This window comes from Podarcis liolepis (assembly GCF_965112155.1).
Source record: "Podarcis liolepis genome assembly, chromosome: 7".
Lineage (NCBI taxonomy): Eukaryota > Metazoa > Chordata > Lepidosauria > Squamata > Lacertidae > Podarcis > Podarcis liolepis.
In genome coordinates, this window is record NC_139561.1 from 51,436,335 (window position 1) to 51,450,853 (window position 14,519).

At 43.1% G+C, this 14,519-nt stretch overlaps 2 long non-coding RNA genes across 2 annotated transcripts in view; one reads left to right on the top strand and one right to left on the bottom strand.

Moving 5' to 3' along the window:
- LOC310712274 overlaps nucleotides 1-5,408 on the bottom strand; it is a 92,174-nt gene extending 86,766 nt beyond the window's left edge. The window contains exon 1 of the long non-coding RNA XR_014528833.1: nucleotides 5,346-5,408. This is a non-coding gene — a long non-coding RNA (uncharacterized lncRNA). The remainder of the gene's footprint in view (nucleotides 1-5,345) is intronic.
- LOC310712263 lies at nucleotides 4,972-5,748 on the top strand. The gene is made up of 2 exons (XR_014528821.1): nucleotides 4,972-5,488; nucleotides 5,524-5,748. It is a non-coding gene; the product is annotated as an uncharacterized lncRNA (long non-coding RNA).
- The last annotated feature ends 8,771 nt before the right edge of the window (nucleotides 5,749-14,519 follow it).

The following is a 14,519-nucleotide window of genomic DNA, read 5'->3' on the forward strand; positions in this document are numbered from 1 at the left end:
TGACCTGATCCAGAAGGGCTCTTCCTATGCTATTATGATTCATTTTTTAGAGTCACAGAACTGTAGAGTTGGAACAGACTCTGAGGATAATCTAATCCAACCTCCTGCAATGCAGGAATATATAGCTGTCCCATATGGGGATCTAACCTGCAACCTTGGTTTTAATGCCAGTCACTCTTTTGATTTGGCTCACCTGATTCATACATTACTTTTATATATATATTTAAAAGAAGCATGAATTTTAGATGAGAATTTTCTATCTTGCAAATCAGGAGCAGGCAGACTTCAGGCTAGTGGGTTCAGCTTTGTCTTCAAGTGAGAACCACCAAACCTGGCCTGCTTCCAGTTATTAATAATTAAAGAATTCTGAGAACAGGAATTTGTTCTGAGTACCAGAACTCAATGGAGCTCACAGGCTCACACATATATCCACTCCCAATTATCCCAAGTTTTCTTCATTTCATCAAAATTTATGGTGACAGAGGGATGGTCGTTCTGCTGCTATTGTTAAAAAACCAGAAATCAGAAATCCTTGTCAATCACCCAGAAAATCTGGTCACAACCACACTATACATTTAAAACACTCTTATACACCACTTTAACAGCAATGGAGAATCCTGGAAACTATGGCTTTCTAAGGGCGCTGGGAATTGTACATTTGTGAGGTGAGAACCCTTAACAAACTACAGTTCCCAGGATTCTCTGGGAGAAGCCATGACTGTTAAAGTGGTGTAAGAGTGCCTTAAATGTACTGTGCTGATGTGTACAGGGTGTATACAGGGCCCATGATACATGCAATCTGTATGCATGTGGACTCTTTTGCATCATCACTTTCACATAAGTTTGTGTGAGTGGAAGCAGGGCCTGTGGGCATGATCCTCCTCGTGCCTCTGTTCAATTGAACATGTGAAAGGGGCTTCTATGCCTCCCAGTTCAAGCTGCATGATGCTATCTCCTGGCTGCCCCCACCTCAGTTGGGCACTGTGTTGCAAGGGCTGGAGAGATTCCCCCCAAATCAGGAAGCCATTATTATTCTTGATGAAACATCTGTCGACCTCTAAGATGAACATCAATCAGTTTCTGAGCAATTAACCCAACAAAGACTAGTACCCACCATTTTGCTCTGTTTCAGCAATCAACAGGGAGCTTATCTTAAAGTTACTACATAAGCAGTACCTCACACTGTGTAGGCTGTAATACTTGAACCCTGATTCCTTGCCGAATGTAGGCAGGGTTGCTAGGCAATAGGGACATATTTACATCTATGGTGGGAATGTCCAAAAACCAAAGCTTTAAGGGTTATTGTTTTCTAAGTAATTTGGATCAATTGTTTTTGGCTATACATACCCTGAAGATTATTGTATGCATTTTTTTATACTTGCCTAGTTTTGGTCTTTGTTTGTGCTTGTGCCTGCCCCCCCCATTATGATATGATTTTTAAAAACTTAGTTGTGTGAATTATTGTGTAATTGATCTCATGTGTAGGATTTATCAAAACTCAATAAAAATCTATACAAAAGAGAAAACGAAACAAAGAGATGCAGCAACATTATCTCTTTTACAAAAGCAAGAAGCAAACTGCTTTGAGCCTAGGGAAACGTACCAAAATTTCATTCTTAAACAAAAAACATTATTTCCTTTTTCAACCTTTGATTTATAGAATTGGGATAATTTCATTTCTCACTGGTTTTTCAGAGGTTAAAGCATTTTAAGATGTTAAATAAATAATATCAATAAGAATATTATGGGGAACTGGGCTACATTCTAGGGGAGCCAGGTTGTTCAGGAAGTACCTGGGAGGTTGTTCCACAGCACCTGAACTATGCTGTGCCTTGGTAACTGAAGCTTACAGGAAGTTTTGGATGAAGTTATATAAGTACAACTACAGTATATATGCAATGCCTCTTTTGTTTAATATATGCAACTTGCAAAAGTATGAAGTGGCCACAGCCTTCGTTTTGCCAGCCAGTTGGATGGAGACAGATTGAAGAGAGATACCTCAAAAGGTGTTCTATTAGGCAAATTTACAGGGCTCAATGATTAATTATACCCATAATAATCCACTCCCATAGCCACAGGCCCAAAGCGGCTATTACTCAGAATATAAATACCAGCCTCTTTCTCACAGGCAACTCAAGACACCATGGAGTCTGCATTAGTGAAAAACCCTTGGAAAACATTCAGTGACTTTCCCATTCATACTAATCTCAGGAATAAAATTACAGTCTGGAGCTGCATGGAAGGGAAGGGCCATGGCTCAGTGGCAGCGCATGTGCCTTCCATGGAGGCTACCTCAGGTTAAATCTGAAGCATCTCCAGGGAGGACGAGGAAAAGAAGTGTCTCACCAGGTGAGGCAAAGCTGTTATGCTAGCTTCTTGGCAGGTGGGTCCCTGTTGCTTAGTGGGTAGAAAGGGGAGGCAGAGGGGAGGCTGGTGTGGTGTAAACACAGCAGCAGGGACGGCATATTGGCCTCACTAATCTGTTTGCACCATGCCAACACACATTTCCATGCATGTTTTAAGAGTCATTGCCCACTCTCCTCTCAGGGATTTAACTTCTCATGTCTTCCAGGGGAGGGGAATGAAATCTGAACAACTCAAACACATAATGTATGCACATTAACCATATTTTTGAAAATGGTATCCCAGCATGGCCACAAAATGCCAAACTGGGACATTGTCTTAGCAGAAACAGGTGCCAGAAAGTGGGGGTTATCCCTGGGAAATAGGAGAGAGTTGGGAGCATACATGTACATGTGTGCCAGTCCCACCCCGCAGGAAGAATTTACCTTCAGATTCTTCCAGATGTTCTGCCTGAGCAGGATGATTCAAACTCACAGCAAGTTTCCCTCTGGGCAATATTCGGTGGCAACTATAGGCAAGAAATTACCATTGCCAAGAAACAAGGGTTATAGGGAATGAGCTTTCTACTGTGGAATCTGCCTTTAGCCTTTGGAGCATGGTAGTGCAATTAGGCTCATAACCAGAAATGCTATGGCAAGAGGAGGTCTAAGGGTGTCTGGGGGTGGAGTGAGGTAAATCAAAGCAAAGAAGTAAGAATCTAAATATCCAGAGCTTAATAAAGTTATTTATCCATTTAGTTGTTACCTGGATAAATTCCTCCCTCCAGAAGGAGCCCAGGGTGATGTACAATAAAAGATTAAAAACAGCCAAATGCATCAAATAGATAAAATAGAAAAGAATGAAGCCATTAAAGCACCGAATTCAGTTGCAGCCATTGGTTATTAACCCAGCAGCATTTCATTTTCTAAAAAGCCATAGTAAACAAGGAAATCTTCAGGTGGTGTTTGAATGTAAAAAATGAGGAATTAAAGCAAATGCAACTCCTGGGGGGAGGTGTTCCGATGTCAGGGGGCCAGGATAAAGAAGACCCTGTCACACAATTTGAACCATAAGTCCTAGTGGAGTCCACAAGCAGAATATCCTCCCACCTGACCTTAGGGATTGGGTTGGCTGGTATTGGAGGAAGCATCCTGCAACTACTGGGACCCTGAGCTCTTTAGGCTTCACAAACCAACACCTTGAGTCAGTCTGGTACCACACAGCCAGTTATGTCCCTGCATTCCATATTGAGTAAATGTAGTTTAGAAAATGTAAAACGACATGTCTAGTGACTATCAGTTGTCTCAGTCCCTTTGTATTCATTAGCCGGAGCAATGGAAGATTTTCGTGGTAGAACAAACAAACAACATGGCTAATTTGGTCCCTTAACCTGGCAATTGGGTAGAATTGCTTCACAAATAAAAGGTTCAGCACTTAAAAGAAAGATAATAAGGCTAAAGCAACTCCTCCATGAGGAAAAGTTACAACGTTTAGGGCTTTTGCTTAACAGAGCAAGAAAGGCAACTCACCACCTGGCGCAGGGCAGGGCCTTACATGTCTTATAGGAACTGCTGCTGTGGCTACCACCCAGGAGGACTCCCCTGCTCAGTACCTGAGGGCCCCAGTCCTGCAACTCACCACCTGGCCCAGGGCGGGGCCTGATGGGCTCTATAGGGGATTACTGCCGCTGCTGCCGCTGGGCAGAGAAGGCTCCATTTTGTTTTGTTTTTGCACCTTTTGTTTAAATTGCTGTTATTTTTTACCTATGTCATTTTAAACTGTGATATTAATGCTGTATTCTTAGTTTTAGATTTTGATTTATGTGGAAATTGTTTTCCATTTGGTTGTGTATTTTTTGATGTGGTTTATTTACTGTTTGTAGGGACACGGGTGGCGCTGTGGGTAAAACCTCAGCGCCTAGGACTTGCCGATCATCAGGTCGGCAGTTTGAATCCCCGCGGCGGGGTGCGCTCCTGTCGTTAGGTCCCAGGCACCTGCCAACCTAGCAGTTCGAAAGCACCCTTGGGTGCAAGTAGATAAATAGGGACCGCTTACTAGCGGGAAGGTAAACGGTGTTTCCGTGTGCTGCACTGGCTCGCCAGATGCAGCTTGTCACGCTGGCCACGTGACCCGGAAGTGTCTTCGGACAGCGCTGGGCCCCAGCCTCTTAAGTGAGATGGGCGCACAACCCCAGAGTCAGACACGACTGGCCCGTACGGGCAGGGGTACCTTTAGCTTTAGCTTTATTTACTGTTTATGGCTTTTGTAATTATGCAAATCTTGTTATGCTGTAAGCAGCCTTGAGCATTGTTATTTTAACTGTGGAAAGGCGGCATACAAATAAAAAATGATGATGAAATGATGATAATGGGTGGGGACATGACAGAGGTGTATATAATTATGCATAGTGTGGATAAAGTGAGCAGGGATGTATTTTTTGTCCCTCTCTGAAAATCCGAGAACCTGTGAGATTCAAGACAGACAAAAGGAAGTACTTCTTCACCCAGTTAAACATAGGATTTACTACCACAAGATGCAGTGCGGGTCACCAACTTGGACTGCTTTAAAAAGGGACAATTTATTTATTTATGACATTTATATCCTGTCCTTCCTCTCAAAGGAGCCCAGGGCAGCAAACACACAGAGAGAAATTAAAAAACAATATAAAAACAAATTTAAAACATTTGAAAACTGTTAAAAACTTCTGAAAGCAAGAAAAATGCAATAAAGCATCCAAGGCAAATTTAAGAACAGGCATAACCGAATCATGTGTCGGGATACAGAGATCTTTTCTGCAGGTGTCTGAAAGTAACAATTAGGTGCTTGCCTAATGTCAATAAGCAGGGACTTCCAAAGGACAGGGGCTGCCACACTCAAAGAATGATTCCTTACAAGTGAAGAGCAAACATTGTGTAGCACTTAAGTGGAACATCAGTCAAATTAATCGAGGAGAAAGAAGGCTACCAATGGCTACTAGTCATGATGACTATAGTCTATATTACCTCCAGTATGAAAGATGGTTTGTGTGGTGTTTGCCTCCTTGGATGCGTCAAGGGAAGGGTTAAAATGGGTGTGATGTGATTGGCCAGTGAGAATGCAAGAGGGGAGTAAAAGATAGAGTGGGAGGTTTTGAAAGTCAGTTGAGGTTTGGGAGTTGAGGGTTGTCAGTTGGGAGTTGAGGCTTGGGTGTTGGAGAAGGAAGAGGGAGGCTTAGGTGTGGGTTGGTAGAGTTGTATTGTGAGAGAGTGAGAGGAATTGTTAGGCTGAGTCAGATAGATAGTTGGAATAATCAGTTTGGAGTTGTTAGGAACTAAGATTAGGAAACTGACAAGAGAAAAATATACTGTAACCATACGCTTGTTCCTGCATTTAAAAATAAACTTGATTATTTGTTTATGTTAACAACTGTCTGGACTCCGTGTGTCCCCGTGAGCAGCGGGGTGGTGGCAGCGAAGAAAGCTAACCGCAGTGGTGGCACAGGGTCAATAGACCATCAATAGACCTGCGTGATCGCCACAGTTTGCCTCTGAATACCAGTTGCAGGAGAACAAGAGCAGGAGCAGTGCTGTTTTTCAAGACAAAATGGTGCTGGAACACACCTCCCTCAGAAGACTCACCCCAGAGTCCAAAGAGGATGTATTTGGGCTGGGGGGGCAGGTCTCCTTGCCAGCCAGAGGGTAGTTGAGGCTGATCAGCTGAGGCAAGCGGAACCTTCCTTGCCTGAGCTGAGCAGCTTAAACCCCCCCCCCACCTTGTGTGAACTAGAACAGCTGGGGGCTTGCTCAGCTGAGGCACAGCTTCCCTGTGCATCAGCTGTTAGCTGGGTGGTTGAAGAGCCTCAGCAAAGCCCCGCTGTGCCTCCAACTCATGAGGAGACCCTCTCTGGAGCCCATAGAGGATGTCCCCTTAGAGCATGGGTAGGCAAACTAAGGCCCGGGGGGTCAGATCCGGCCCAATCGCCTTCTAAATCTGGCCCGTGGATGGTCCAGGAATCAGCGTGTTTTTACATGAGTAGAATGTGTCCTTTTATTTAAAATGCATGTCTGAGTTACTTGTGGAGCCTGCCAGAAGAAGAAGAAGAGGAGGAGGAGGAGGAGGAGGAGGAGGAGGAGGAGGAGGAGGAGGAGTTTGGATTTAATATCCCGCCTTTCACTCCCTTTAAGGAGTCTCAAAGCGGCTAACATTCTCCTTTCCCTTCCTCCCCCACAACAAACACTCTGTGAGGTGAGTGGGGCTGAGAGACTTCAAAGAAGTGTGACTGGCCCAAGGTCACCCAGCAGCTGCATGTGGAGGAGCGGAGACGCGAACCCGGTTCCCCAGATTACGAGACTACCGCTCTTAACCACTACATCACACTGGCACACTGGTGTTTTTACATGAGTAGAATGTGTGCTTTTATTAAAAATGCATCTCTGGGTTATTTGTGGGGCATAGGAATTTGTTCATATTTTTTTTCCAAAATAAAGTCCGGCCCCCCCACAAGATCTGAGGGACAGTGGACCAGCCCCCTGCTGAAAAAGTTTGCTGACCCCTGCCTTAGAGCTCTGGGGAGGGTTTCCTCATGAGCCAGAGGTGCAGCAGGGCTTTGCTGAGGCTGTTGAGGTCTCTCCCCACCCTTCCAGGGGTCACCTGAGAGGTGCTGGAATGCTGTTCCAGAGCATCCGACTGAAAAAAAATCCCTGAGCAGGAGAGTGTAATTGCACACACATTCTCCTCTCTTCCTATAGGCATCTGGTTGACACCCTGTGGGAACAGAAGCTGGACTATATGGGTCTCTCTGGTCTGATCCAGCAGGGCTCTTATGTCCTTCCTATCTCTGAAGGATCCTGCTCCACAAAGACCCTCATCCCTGCATCTCTGGTCCCCTGTGCTGGTCCTTGGTGCTGTCTGCCAACCACATGGTCCTGGGCCAATGTTGGAAAGACCCCCAGCCTTCCTCAGATGATAAGAAGAGTGCTTGTTTCCATTCCCGAGAAATAAGATGGCAGGTGGTTTAAGTTTTAAGCAAGACTTCCCCTGCTACCCCCTTTTCATTATATTTGACATGTTGTAGCCTGAGTTTTGTAACAGACTTGTAGCCTATGGCATCAGACAGGGGAGATGAAATTTAGAGCAAACATACACAAAAAGAAAATGTACAAAACATTGAATTGACAGCTTGCTGAGGTAGCTTTTTGCCAGACCAGCTCTAGCACAGTCACTGCACGTTGATGTACAGTAGTTGACATAGCTTTGTTGCAATGTGATGGGATGAAATCACCATTCAGTGTTCCTAATACCCTATGATTTGCTATATAAAGAGGATGAGGGGGAGTCCAGTACTAACAAGTGTTACAGCAAACCACAGTGCACAGAAAAGCACATAGGGATGGCTTTCTGAGCTACGTCTTCTTAACAAACAAAATATCTGCACCAGCACACTAAGAATGCCATAGGTCCTTTCCCCTGCCTTTCTTCCAAACCATCCCTTATGGATTCCTGGGTATTTTTGCTCTTCTAGTTAGAAAAGCAATGCCTGGTTCCATTGCAATGTACAGCAATGATGCTATAAGGTGCTCATTCCTATAAATCCTCTAAAAGTCTTGAAGGCCTTAGCTAGGGAAAGATCACCCCCAGTCTAGCTCTTCTCTTAGCATTGGATCACTAAACCAGGGTTTCATGATTTGGAATAGGTTTACAGGTTAGAGTGGGGTACAAAACCTCAGGTTTGTATAGGGTTGCCAGGTCAGGAGCATCATAGAATCATAGAATCATAGAGTTGGAAGAGACCACAAGGGCCATCGAGTCCAACCCCCTGCCAAGCAGGAAACACCATCAGAGCACTCCTGACATATGGTTGTCAAGCCTCTGCTTAAAGACCTCCAAAGAAGGAGACTCCACCACACTCCTTGGCAGCAAATTCCACTGTCGAACAGCTCTTACTGTCAGGAAGTTCTTCCTAGTGTTCAGGTGGAATCTTCTTTCTTGTAGTTTGGATCCATTGCTCCGTGTCCGCTTCTCTGGAGCAGCAGAAAACAACCTTTCTCCCTCCTCTATGTGACATCCTTTTACATATTTGAACATGGCTATCATATCACCCCTTAACCTCCTCTTCTCCAGGCTAAACATGCCCAGCTCCCTTAGCCGTTCCTCATAAGGCATCGTTTCCAGGCCTTTGACCATTTTGGTTGCCCTCCTCTGGACACGTTCCAGTTTGTCAGTGTCCTTCTTGAATTGTGGTGCCCAGAACTGGACACAGTACTCCAGGTGAGGTCTGACCAGAGCAGAATACAGTGGCACTATTACTTCCCTTGATCTAGATGCTATACTCCTATTGATGCAGCCCAGAATTGCATTGGCTTTTTTAGCTGCCGCGTCACACTGTTGGCTCATGTCAAGTTTGTGTACTGCTCTCAAGCCAGGTGTCACCCATCTTGTATTTGTGCCTCTCATTTTTTTTGCCCAAGTGCAATACTTTACATTTCTCCCTGTTAAAATTCATCTTGTTTGTTTTGGCCCAGTTCTCTAATCTGTCAAGGTCGTTTTGAAGTGTGATCCTGTCCTCTGGGGTGTTAGCCACCCCTCCCAGTTTGGTGTCATCTGCAAATTTGATCAGGATGCCCTTGAGTCCATCATCCAAGTCGTTGATAAAGATGTTGAATAAGACCGGGCCCAAGACAGAACCCTGTGGCACCCCACTAGTCACTCTTCTCCAGGATGAAGAGGAACCATTGATGAGCACCCTTTGGGTTCGGTCAGTCAGCCAGTTACAAATCCACTGAGTGGTAGCATAGTCAAGACCGCATTTTACCAGCTTCTTTACAAGAACCTGAGATTTCAGGGCCCAAACCTGAAGCCTCAGGGTGGCCTCTGGTGATGTCCTGGTAAGGTATAGAATGTAGTCTATTGTACAAAAGGAAGTATCATATTTGTTGCTCTGCCCACTATCATGTAGCTACCAAAAGGTTTTCCTAAAGGAAATGCATTCCTTCTGCTGAAAAAGGTTATCCACCTTCGTGTTAGATCATGGTGACTGAACACATTTAAATCAGTGTCAAGTTCAGAAAACGTACATGATCATGATCACTGATAACCTTTAAACTTCATTTTTATTCTGAATTTTGTAATCTTATTGTACTTTATATTTATACGCCACTTAGTTATTATGGATAAATGGTGGTATGGACATATTTTAATACTTAAGCAAAGAACACAAACCACTTTCAAACAGTTTTAGATAGGTAATGTAGTTTGGTTGTGGACTTATCCATCTGAGGGGCAAATATTTCTTCCTTTCTTCTTTCCTTGTTTCTTTCTTTTCTTGCATTTTGCTCATTGTTTTATTTAAGGCTTTATTTCCCACATAATTATTCATATTTCTAAATGGTCTACATAAAAACAATCCAGAGAAAATGAGACAATAAAACAATACAAAAATTATCATAAAACTGAACACCACCTTAAAATACCTGCTGGAACAAAAAAGTCTTAGGTGGCATTCAGACAGCACTTTGTAGCACTTTCCTGATGTTTCCTTACCTGAATTTTTTTTCGTGTCTTATGTGCTCTTTCACACAATGTAACAACCATTTCTAGAAATCTACTGAAATCTCGTAGAAGTTTAGTGCTTATTTCTGTGTTATTTGCTTTGGGGGGCGGGGAGTTTGTGACTCTGTAACCCAGAGAATTGTGTGAGCTTTGTGCTGCAGCGTTTTCATGGCTCATGCCACAAAATTGGGAAGGGGTATATCCCAGTATACAGTTCTTTCTCATGATGCAATCATGCACATAAAGGATGGCGACATATCTGATGATGTCTGCTGTTGACGTATGCTGTTGTCTACTGGTGGTGTAGCGGTTAACAAGCCAGCGTTCCAAAAATGCAACAGGCAGTGCAAAGGGAATATTAGAAACTGGTACAGAAGCATTGGCATTAGAACAAGGAAAACTAGTGCAATAGCCCCACATCTGAATGCACCCTTAGTTATGCACCTGAAGTTCCACCTTTCTTCCATCATGGCAACCAAGGCAGAGTGCATGTGGCCTTCAGGCATTCACCTATCTGGGCACTGACCTGATCCAGACCTGCTTAGCTTCAGCAAAGTGGTGACCTCATATGCCTTCTGGCCATATCCTGGAACAATATGTTAAGTGATGAGTGTCCTGATTATAATTGGAGACTGGGAGCTCTCCAACTCACTCGTTCTCTTCTTGTCTCTTGAATGTCTACCTCCTTCTGCTGTTACCTTATTCTTCCTTTACAGGACATCCTTTAAAATATTGCACAAACATGGCATGGCAATAGCAAGGCTATTACTACTGCATTGATGATGACACTGACTCTAGAGCTGGTCATCACAAAAATTCAGAATAAATTGGTCAAACATCTTGTCCTAGGGACTTTGACAAGGTAAGAAGACAGAGGCAAAGTTGGATATTGAAAAACCACAGATGTGTCTTCCTCATAATGTTGCTACCTTTGTGGCACATTCAACACTGAAATCAAGAAGGAACCAATGTGCATTTTAAACCAGGGTGGTAAGCTGTGGCACTCCAACTCCCATCAACCCCAGCTAGCATGGCGACAGTGCGCCAACAACCTCTGGAAGCTCACAAGTTTCCCACCCTTACCTCAAACTAATGGCTTAGTTCAGAGGGTTGAAGAAGAAAATATCCCTTCCTAGCAGAGATGAGAACCATCTTGGACCCTGGAAAAAGGAAACTGTCTCTATGAGGTAAACTACTGCATTGCTATGCAGCAATTGCAGTTGAGCCGAAATGATCAAATCAAGTTGCTGTCTCTTGGGATAAATTTAACGGGTAAATCAATTAAATATAACTCAGGGAGACCTCAGAGCATTACAGTGAGCTGCCTCTGCAATTCACAAGTGAGGATCAGGGAAAGAATTTGCCCTAGTCTCTGTTGCCTGCTTTTCCATGGAGCTTTGAAAGCTAGGTGCACACTCAGACCTGTGTTTATGAGCCACGGCACTGTGGTTTAATAATTGACAAGTAAAGCCTTCGCTCAAAGGATGGGAAGCATCTTTGCATCTTTGCCCTGCCACGTTTAATTTTTATTTTAATTACACTTTTAATTTGTTTTTTGAAAGGTTTTTATGCACCACCCAACAATACTGAATGAAGACTATATTATAGAAGATAGAGAAGACAAGAGAAGGAGCTCATGGGAATGATTTGCCTGTCAATGTGTAGACAGAGGACCATATAACACTCTGCAGAGCCACAGTGAATCCTAATAATAGGCATATCTCTGCTTTTCCCAGGGTGGTACTGGGGAAGAGAAATGTGATTGCACCCACTGGAACTGCATGTGTTCATCTGAAGCTGTGAACAGAGCATGTTCACCAGGGTTGGCCCTGCTGTAGAGTGAAGCAGCTGCCACAGGTGGCAAATGCTGGGGTGAGTGATGATATGTTGGAGGACAGAGCTAGGTCCTGATCAGTGCTCCCTAAGTTAGCCTTTTGCCCTCAGGTGAAATAGAGGAGATGCTGCCATTAAAATACACAGCTGAAAGAATGCTAGAAGTGAGATACCGGAAATATTTTGAAGGCGTAAACAAAGAAAGATTGCATGATTAAGTATGGACACTGGCTATAAGCTCTGATAAAGCAGAAACCATGTTGTTGTTGTTTTAAGTAACTTTCTATTTAGCAAGATTTTATTTTTCATGTAAATGAGGAATGCAGCATCCACATGATCCTGTCACAATCCACCAACATGTGGAACTGTCTCTCAGTATCTCAAGAATAATTTAGATGGCAAATTTGTTCTTCCAAAAGAGCCCCAAATGCCCAGGTACAAAGACAAAGGCATCCTACTTCTGAACTTTCACTGATGCTCAAACTCTGTAGAACTCATATGACTCACTTTTAACAACATTAACTTATTTTTTCCTTTGTATATTCTGTTACATCTTATTTTGCTAAGTAAAAAAAAATCAAGAAGAATGAGTGGCTTATGTATGTGGAGTGGGAAGTCCTAGAACTCAGGCAGCAAAAATGTTTTGGGGTAGCCCTGCTATTCTCTCTCTTGGAAATTGGAGCTATGCCTTCCTGCATGTTCATCTTCTCTGTCACATGAACAGGGCTACTTATTATCACCAGCAGTACACAGGGCCACCACCCTTCATTGTCTCAATGGACATTTTGCCTGGGAAAAGTGCATGTTGGGATTATTAGTCTGCCGAGTACCATTCAATCCTTTCCTGCAGGATTGTGCAAGAATATGTGTCCCTTTGCTTTGCTACTCTGTTTATTTTCATTATTAACGATCTCATTTGATCTGCTTGTCATTTGCAAAAACTGCATGTACTGCTTTCATCCAGGGGTAACCTGTGTGGTGCCCTCTAGAAGTTGTTGTTGGACTACAAATCCGATCAGCCCTAGCTACCAGAACCCATGGCCAGGGATAATGGGAGATGTGGTCCAACAACATCCAGATGGCACAACATTGGCTACCCTGCTTTATTCCAATATTTATTTTGTTGCTCATTCTTGTAGATTTTTGTCTTTGAACTTACTTTAAAATATTTGTTTCAATTTTCAATGCATACAACACATGAAAAACAATTAGAACAACAACATGAAAAACAAAATATAAAAATTAAAACATATGAAATAAGTACATTTGTATATGGGTAGAGTTTGCAATAATTACCTCTTTTCCCTTGAATTTATTGTTTAAAAGTACAAGGAGATGGATAGAAGAAGGTCTAAATCCAGAATAGGGAACCTATGGCCCTCTAGATAGCACCAGACTCCAGCTCCCACCAGCCCCTGCCAACATTGTCAATGGTGAGAGATGATGGGAGTTATAGTCCACTGGTTCCCCATCCCTGATCTAAATAAACACTACAGAGGAGATGAGCACCATTATAAAGTATTATTATAAAATCCAAAGGGGGCAGTCTTATATATCATATAACCTTGGAGCAATGGCGAGGCAGAAACTTGCATTTTAATGCAAATCATTATGTGAACTAAAACACAAGTGTCCTTCAAAATGTGCTTTTCTCCTAATTTTGCAATGTAGCTCATTGTATTTGGGGAAAGTGCTTGCAACAGGATGCGTATTAGGTAAAATTGCATATAATGATGTGTAGGAGAAATTTGCATTAAAATGCCGTTAAGAGTTTTCATGAAAGGCCTTGGAAGTGTGCAAATGTGGAAGATTCAACTTAAGGTTGGAAAGATGAGAAAAGGAAAGAAACCGTAATTGACAGAATATCCTGTCCCTAAGGGGCAAGACCCCTGCTCAATTTCTCTGAATGTTTCTTTACCCTTAAACAAAGTCATTTATTTATTTATTTATTTATTAACATTATATCCCACCTTTCTGCCAATAAGCTCAAGATGGCACACATGGTTCTCCTGCTCTCCATGTGAGCCTCACCCATTGAGATAAGTTAGGCTGAGAGACAGTAGCTGGCCCCACATCATCTGTTGGGCTTCATGATTTGAATCATGGTCTCCCAGGTGCGAATATATGACACTGGATTGTTGGAGCGGACTATCTTTCAAATATAGGGTGCTTTCTGTGAAGTAGGAACCAGAGGCCATCATAGGTGTCATCAGGAATATAGCAATGGAGAGGAGAAGCCAAATAAGTGACGGAGAGGAAACCATTGGCACGCTGTGCCAATGAATTAATTAATTGCTGAATTAATTCAACACCTTTTCTAATTTGAACTGGAATTCAGCAGGAGTGGAATGCAAGTAAAGCCTGAGGTAAAGTCAGGAAAGTGCTCCCCCCCCATACAAAAGTTGATTTTTAAACAAACAACAGTTCTGACAGTTGGACAACATCATCCTAAAGGAAGCAAGCTAGCTTAAAGAGTAAGAGGCAGGCTGTGTGGTCCACATAGCTCTGTTCTCCAACCCATTCCCACAATTACTTGTCCCCTCAGCAACTGCTGCCTGAGGCAGCCACCTCACTCTAGCAAACAGTAGAGACAGCTCTGAACGCAGGGCAGAGGAAAACAGAGGAAAATTAAGGAAAGGAGCTGGGAAATTCTCATCCTTGCTCAGTATAAAGCACATTCATTGGGAGAAATTGTAGGGTCAAAATTTCTACCCTCCTTCCTCCATTTTTTAGGCTTTTGAAGCAATACCTTTTGATTTTAATCCAATTGGTTTTCGTTTTTTTGTTTGTTTGTTTGTAAGGTTTCGGGGGGGGGG